Source organism: Triticum aestivum, chromosome 4B, assembly GCF_018294505.1.
Source record: "Triticum aestivum cultivar Chinese Spring chromosome 4B, IWGSC CS RefSeq v2.1, whole genome shotgun sequence".
NCBI classification, from domain to species: domain Eukaryota; kingdom Viridiplantae; phylum Streptophyta; class Magnoliopsida; order Poales; family Poaceae; genus Triticum; species Triticum aestivum.
In genome coordinates this window covers 244,371,968-244,379,999 of record NC_057804.1, presented here as the reverse complement: position 1 = coordinate 244,379,999, position 8,032 = coordinate 244,371,968, and the positions used below count along the sequence as shown (strand labels likewise).

At 40.9% G+C, this 8,032-nt stretch overlaps 1 long non-coding RNA gene across 5 annotated transcripts; it reads left to right on the top strand.

Annotated features, from left to right (window-relative positions):
- The first annotated feature begins 2,296 nt into the window (after window positions 1-2,296).
- Window positions 2,297-7,416, top strand: LOC123091915 (uncharacterized). Of its 5 annotated transcripts, none has more exons than XR_006443797.1 (4): window positions 2,297-2,931; window positions 3,231-3,464; window positions 3,566-5,682; window positions 6,290-7,416. It is a non-coding gene; the product is annotated as an uncharacterized lncRNA (long non-coding RNA). The 5 variants fall into 5 exon arrangements; XR_006443796.1 differs by having other exon boundaries at window positions 3,231-5,051; window positions 5,287-5,682; XR_006443799.1 differs by having other exon boundaries at window positions 3,231-5,682; window positions 6,290-6,433; window positions 7,072-7,416.
- The last annotated feature ends 616 nt before the right edge of the window (window positions 7,417-8,032 follow it).

Sequence of the window (8,032 nt, the reverse complement as noted above, 5' to 3'; positions counted from 1 at the left end):
ACGGTGCCTATTTAAAGTATGCAACCTCATCTGCATCAATTTACCACCCTTTTTAGACAGGTTTCTGCTGGCAGAAATACAGTTCTCTCATACACATAGTGTGGTACTAAATATAAAAAAATGCAGTCCTCTAAACAGTAAGAATGCAATCTGAATGGTCAAAACTTTGCAGTTAACATATGATGTTCAAAAGAATTATAATACTATGCATTTCAAAAAAAATTGTCATAATAACTATTCAGCTAACACAAGCATATAATGGACCATCTATTCTAACAGCAGAATAGAAGATCAACCATACTGCCAAATTAGTTCGAAAGTGCATACTATGAAGTCCTCAAAAACACAGAATGAAGTTTAAGAAAAAGAGAAATCTCATAAGCTTCCATGACTAGTGTAATGCAACTACAACGAGGTACACTACTAACGAAAATGTAGTGCACTACAACATATGCCAGAACTACAACAATCAAATTGAAGCAGTAGAAATCCGAACATGTGGGAGACCAACAGAGGTGCAAATTCACTCGCACTTCCGTGACTCGCCTAAAATTGTCCAACCACTAAACTATCAAAAAATACCCCGCAAACATAAGGTCACTGGATGAACCACATCAGCTTTTCTTTAAAAATTGCAATTCAAAAAATGAAGATTATAGCCGCAATACAATGAAAGAAAACCAACAGTGACAGTAATTACAAGATTCAAAAACGAATCAACGCAACAAAATCCAAAAAATCAACAAGAACAGAGGAGCGGACGAAACTCACCCACCCACACAATCAAATTCGCAGGAATTGAAAACTAACTCCTAAAAATTACACAAATTCTAGAGTAAAGGGAGCGATTAAACAAACGATATCAAACAATTAATACTAACAAACAACATCCGACGACCAAAAAATCACATCCGACATGAACGCGAAGGAACAGAGCAAACCTCATCCGCAAAATCCCTTGATTTACCCAGATTTTAGTCGCTTTTTCCGCAAATTACAATGAAAACAAGTAAAATGGCGTCCAGGAACAAATTAGATAATCCCGCAACACCTGATTCCACACAAAATACGCGGGCGGACCACCAAAAAATGAAGGAGTTCTCCCGTGTTGCATTGCAGTGCTCATCGTAAAGCAGATGCAGTGCACTTGCATTGAGCATGCAGTGCGGAAGTGTTATCAGAATAACTATTCTGCTAATATTAGCAAAATAGACCGGCTATATATATATATATAAGTGTATATATATATATATATATATATATATATATATATATATATATATACGGTGGCGCTAAACTAAGCGGGAGCGTAAATCGCTTATTCTGCGCTCCGCCTGTGTCGCACGCACCGTTCTGCTTAATCGGCATTATTCTTCCACCTGCTAGTAAAATCTGTAGAATATTATAGTAATAGAATTAATTCGGTTACCATCTGCATGCATCGGTCACCGTCCCGCCATCATTTCTTTTTTTAGATGCATGGCCGTAACAACACATCGTAAACAATCATAAGAAATATAGTAACCCAATAATTTCAGTTACTATCTCCACCCACTAGTTCACGCACCGCCACCTTTTGTCTTTTTTACATCCATGCTAATAATGATACATAGTAATCAACCATAAGAAAGGTAGTAACATATTTAATTTGGTTACTGGCTGAAGATGCAGGTGCATGGTCCCACCACCATTTTTTTCTTTCTATATGCCTCCTTGGAATGGCATATAGTAATCAACCTTGAGAATTATAGTAGCATAGTAATTGTTCATGAAAAACTTGATAATAGAACAAATTAGGTTACTGCATGTCTACATCGTACGCTTTTATGGACTCTTGTTTCACATGGTAGGAATGGTAACCCAATTAAAACAGTTACCATCCGCATGCATTGGTCCCATCCTTTATTCTCGTTTCCCATGCTAGTAAAAAACCATGATAAATATAGTAACAGGTTTAAATGAATTACGGCCAACCTGCAATGTACTTCGTCTTGCATCCTCGATTCGCACGCTAGTAAAACGCCAGCCAAACATAGTAAATGAATTAAGTTATTTACCATATGCATGCATGTGGCTGCGCTAATTAAAGAATGACGTAACCGATTAGCAAACATGGTGCGCTCCACGGGTCGGAGCGTAGAATAAGCACAATGCGCTCGGGCTCACTTTAGCGCACCTATATATATATATATATATATATATATATATATATATATATATATATATATATATAATATATATTCTGTTACTACCCCGCCCTATAAGGGCGCGATGCGTCTTACTCAAGGCCCAACCGGTATGCACCGTGGAATGCAGCGCGTCACCACTCACCACCACCTCTCGTCCCTCCCACGCACCGCCCCTACCTCCCGCACGCCGCAGCTCCATCCTCCAATCCCAGCGCGCCGCCGCGCCGCCCCTCCCAACCCAGCGCCGCCCCTCCCACCCCAGTGCACCGCCGCGTCCACATCTCCCAAACTCGCGCACTGTCACCGTTGTGGCCACCTCCCTCTTCACCGCGCCGGTGGTCGCCCTCCCTAATGTGCGCCGATAGTCTTCCTTCCCCGCGCCGGCGGCCTCCCTCCCAACGCGTGCCGATAGCCTCCCTTCCCCACGCCGACGGCCTCCCTCCCATCGCGTGCCAACGACCACGCTTCCTAGAGCCGGCGGCGTCCCTCCCAAAGCACGCCGGCACCTCTGTTCCCCGTGCAGGCGGGGGGCAGCCTCCCTCCGAATGCGTGGCACATTTTCCTTCAATGGACGTGCACAACTCGTGGCGCTACCTCCCTGGTCAGCTGGTTCCCGTCGGCCTCCTCGCCGCAACCGGACAAATCCTCCAACGGGACCTCGGACGGCCCGACGCACTCCCTCGAACTGTCGCCCGTCCTCCCACGAACGGCCGGACCCGTTTACCTCCTCCAATATGCGCAGGTTGCTGCTCTTGTCTGCTTTCTCTTTTTTTTTTTTGAAATGAGTCTGCTTTCTCTCTCACGAGCGTGATGCTACTGCTCCTCTCAACTCTCAAGTCTCATTATTGCTGCTGCTCCCCTATATGAACTGTTTATGCTACTTCATCTCTACTTGTTGTGAAATAAGGTTTTGATTTTAGAGAAGTCGCAAAACAAAAAGGAAAGAATAGCCATGTTTTTATTGTTGTTATTTTGTTGCCCTTAAGGTGTTTACTGAAATGCCTACAACAACTTAAGGTGTTCTCTTTTGTTAAAATGAAGCGAAGGTGTTGTACGTCCTCCTCCCGAGCTCTGCCATGAGAGGTTGCGCCTGCTCCACCGCCTAGGCGACCATCATGCCTGCCTCCAGACCCCTGCCGTCATGTCGCGGCCTCTTCTGCCGTCAGGTCGTAGCCTCTTCTGTCGTCAGATTGCGGCTTGTTCCTTCTGTAGGTCGCCGCCTCATGCTGCTGTAGGCCGTGCCCCATCCCCCATTCTCGCATGGTCGCCAATGAGGTATCCTACTACAACGGTGGTCACTGCCCTAGAACTCCCTCCGGTTCATTTTGATCTAATTTTGCACATTTGTTCTTTATCTCATGAATTTTGTTATGTAGGAGGTGACCAATTGTTGATCCTGAAGTTTCATCGCATGATTTTTTGTCTTTGAATTTTGCACCAATTCTTGATCCTGAAGCATCAATGCTTGAGCACTGTTTTTTGTGTGTTAGGTGAGTGTACAATGCGTTGGGCATGTGTTTTTATTTTATGTTCTGAGCAAAAAAATTGACTACAAAAATTGTGTCATGAAAAGTTCATGTACGCCTATTGAGGTGGTTCTAAAATTAGAACTTTTAAAGTTAAAAAAATGAAATCAGATATTTGGTTGTGGAGGTTCTTTTGTCCTTGAACTATATACGAGTTCAACTTTTATTTGTTTTCAGTTCAAATTTTGCGTTCTTTTCAGTACATCAACTTTAATGTGCAGAACATCGAGGAAAACTCGAAAATTATATGTGCACTATATGTATTTTCTTATGCTTACAAGAATTCTGCACTCATACTGTTATGCATCAGTTCAGGTCGCTTGTGGTGTTTTAGATATATGCAATTGGATTACAGCACCATGCTCTCACCCAAAAGTTAAACCCATTGCTTTCACTTCTGTAACATATATTTTTGTTTCAGTTTTGCTAATTCTTTCTCCAATGGCCTTTATATATTATCTTTCATATGTCTTACTATATGAAAAATGTTGCCTTCAGCAAGAAATCTTGCTCAGTTTTCTGGTTAAAAAATAGACAACATGGATTACTACCATGGGAATTCAAAGAAACACCATCTATAAAAAACAGTACAATTTGTGAGCTTCTTGCACACTAATGATGAGTTACTAGATAAACTAAGGGCCATCATTTGTGGGCTCGTGGCCGGAACACGAAGCTCAAGTTGTGGTCCAGTATGTCAGAAAAATTCAGTTCACCTTCATAGGCTTTTTCACTTCATCTTATCAAAAGCAAAAAAAATCAAATGCGCTTCATATATGTGTACACCTTTGTAGGCTTTTTGAGTTCAAGTTTTGCTAGCAGAAATAGATTTGTGGCAGTTCAACATAAAAAGTAAAATCAGTTAGTTGATGGGAGATAATTCACTTATATATGCTTACACTGCAGTAGGAGTTTGGTACAAAAAATTTCAACAGTTTGTTAAACAAAAATAGAAACACATACTGTGGTTTAGGGCCTAGACTACAAACACTTTAGTAACTAAAACTTGTTCAAAATATAGTTACAATAGTAGTTCAGAGTTCAAATATAATTATCGTCGACGAATTGGAATTTTTCAGATGTTGACAGGGAAAAATGCACTGCTCAGTTCAGAAATAGCTGAAAAATAAGAACTATAGCTTCCTGTATGCATGTTTTGTGTTCTTGCAACAAGTGACACCAAACCTGTTTGATGGAATGTTCAGAAGGAATGATCACACACAAGTGACACACTCAGTCCAAAAATCTTATTTTATATCAGTGCAATTCTTATGAAGCTCTAGTGGACCTTATGATTGCAGTAGAGCTGGACTTCCTCGTATTCAAGTGCACTCAAGTAAGCTTCATTTCTGTTTTGTTTAAAGCTACTCCCCATAAAGTAGTATAATTCTTGTATTCTCTGTACTCCCCATTATATTGCCACTTGGTTCTCTTGCATCATTCACCTGTACAAGACCAGAAAATTCTCATGTGTATCTTGCTATGCATGGTGAACTCATAGAGGAAATCAGCTTCTTCGTTTATAATCCTTTCTGACTGTGGTGAATTATACATTATTATCATTGTTCCAGGGAGTCTACAAGTGCAGGAATGGAGGGCTCCCAGCCTATCGAGACTGAAACATTTGAGTACATGCCCCCGCCCACTTGCACGCACCGCTTGCGCCCCCAGCGAGGTGCGCTGGGTTTGTCGGGCGGACGGTGGAGTTGGCTTCCCCGGACGAGGGCCACAACCTTTGCCAGGAGCTGACACCGACAACCACATCTACTCCCGTGTGCCGCTGCCCACTCCCTCTCCTAGCGCCCTGCCGGCCTCTCACCGCCTCACTTGTACCTCCTCCCTGCTCTGCCCCTAGCCATGCACGCATGCCCCCGCCGCAGCGCACAGGCCGTTCACAGCCACCACACCAGTCTGTTTGCCACTGCCAATCGAGGTCGTTCAACGAGAAATCGTTCAACAATGCAAAGGTCAGAAGCTTTCCTCTCGTTTTGTTCCACCTTTGTATTTTTTTGTGATTTGGGGACTGAGTGACTACAGTTTACTGAGGCATTTCGATGTGCTAATGGTGTGCTTGCTTAGCAGAAGTTCAAGATGCTTGTTCAAATATGATATATAACTAAAGTGGTAAAGATGAATTGTGTTTTCTCGTAGAAAAATGATGCTCTGTAGGTGGTATAGCAGTTTGCCATGTATATCTGCCATTAGTCCATAAAAGGGCATACAGAAAAATAGTTCAAAATGTATGTGTTAAAAAAACAGTTTGGTTTAGTATTATATGTTAGCTTAATACACACAAAAAATTATAGTAGATAGTGGAGAAAAAAAATTCATCTTCTGAAGGTTGAAGCCAATGGGCTATGAAGCTTTAGAAAAAAATGATTTGTTTCTATATCTACATTCTACTATTCAGCATGAGCAGAAAGTTTGCTCTTTTAGACCGAATCAGAACAGAGTTTGCTATGAAAAATGTACTATTACATGATCTTGTACTATACAAACCTGAACTTATTGTTCAGGCATACTACCGATGAATATTGAGTTGATGAAAAATGCACTATTACACTTATTGTTCAGGCATAGTAGTACCGATGTCCAATGCCACGGTGCCTCCCATGGCGGCCGTTCACTACCGCCACCCCGGACTGTTCAACAACACAATGCCAAGCCGTTTGACGCTGCAGCTCTACCATCGTTTGCAACTCCAACTTTCATCGTGAGGTTCTGGAGGTTCACTTTTTTCAGTTTATGTTTTGTATGCTTTTTAGTTCGCGTACTTAATGAATGCAGGTCCAATTTCTTCTCTATGTCCCCATGTCAATTTCTTAAATATTGCTGGCCAGTATGTTTACTTATTACCATAAACCTTTATGCATCATTTTCAAGCCCTCACACCATTTTATTTCTCTGGCATAATTTCCATAACAAATGCCGACCAATATGCTTTTCTGGAGGTTCTGTGTATGTTTTAGTGAATCTCTATTGAAAATTAGCTCATGTTTTAGTGAATCAGAAGCCGTTTGTATTTTTTTATTGATGCATGTTCATGAGCAGTTCAAAACGTGTAGTTGTTCCCTGCTTTTCTTTAACACTTGTTAGACTTCTCTCTAGAAACTGTATGTGTTCGTGAATTTCTACTGGTGTAGCAGCCCAATATGTATTTTATGATCAGTTCATAAAGGAAAGCTGAAACAGTGCAGTGTCTCTGTTAAAAAATAATTAATTTTAAATTGTATGGTAGTCCATTTTAGTATTGTTCTAGTCTCGTATATACTTCAGTTCTAAATACTTTGCTCATTGTGATCAGAGATAATACAAAGTATGATGCAGTTTTGAAATAATTCCTGGTGTCTCTTCAGAAGCATTCATGGTCAAAAGCAGCGGCAACCTCTATTCAAGTTGAGCACTAGGCTTCGTCTAAGTTGATCAATCATATGGGGGTACATAGCAGTGGGACATCGAGCTTCATGCCGAGCAAGTCCATCCTTGAAGTGCGGTTGCTCTGCCCGTACCCACAAGACTTATTGTCTTTCATTGCTCTTAAAGTGTCCTGATTGTTTTTAGTGGTACTGGTTTCGCATAGTATTGTTTTTAGTGGTACTGGTTTCCCCTGGTTTTAAGCTTTGGGATGGTTGAAATTCTATTGGAGCATCTGTTTGCTGCTCTGAGTTTTGTGTAATTTGGTGGTACACGTTGGTTTTACAGTATTCAAAGTGATTCCGAATGAAACTCAACATTACGAAAAAAAACTTGGCAACAGTAAAGTTGGAGGAAAAAGAAAAATTAAAATGAAAAACACAACAAGTTCACAATTAAAAAAATATAAGTTCAACACGATGTCCCAGATAAGTTTAGGAAAAGAAGCACACACAAAAAGAAACCCACATGGAAATTCATATGGTAAAAGTTCAAGTCATAAAATGAGGGAAGTCCAGAACATTGCTACAAAAAAATGTTGAGTTAAAAAAAACACAAAACATTCCTCTTTTTGAGAAAAAAATTGTCATTCAGTTCAATGATATAAACATGCAAGTTCGGGGACGATGATACCGTAAACCGTTGCAAACTTAGAAGGTTTAGAAATTAGTACAAACACACGCATCGCGATCGGTACGAGTACTCTGTTTATTCTGACGAAAAAACAGCATGATGGGTCTAGTATGCAAGTACACGGTAAATTTTGTGTAGGCTTGTATGTGCAAAAATATGTTACAGTTGCCTCTTCGATTTGTTATGGTGAGGATGTTTGTGCTCCCACATATTCGATAGTGCTCCACCCTTCCTATTTTGGTTGATATCCACGAATGGACAAAAAATATA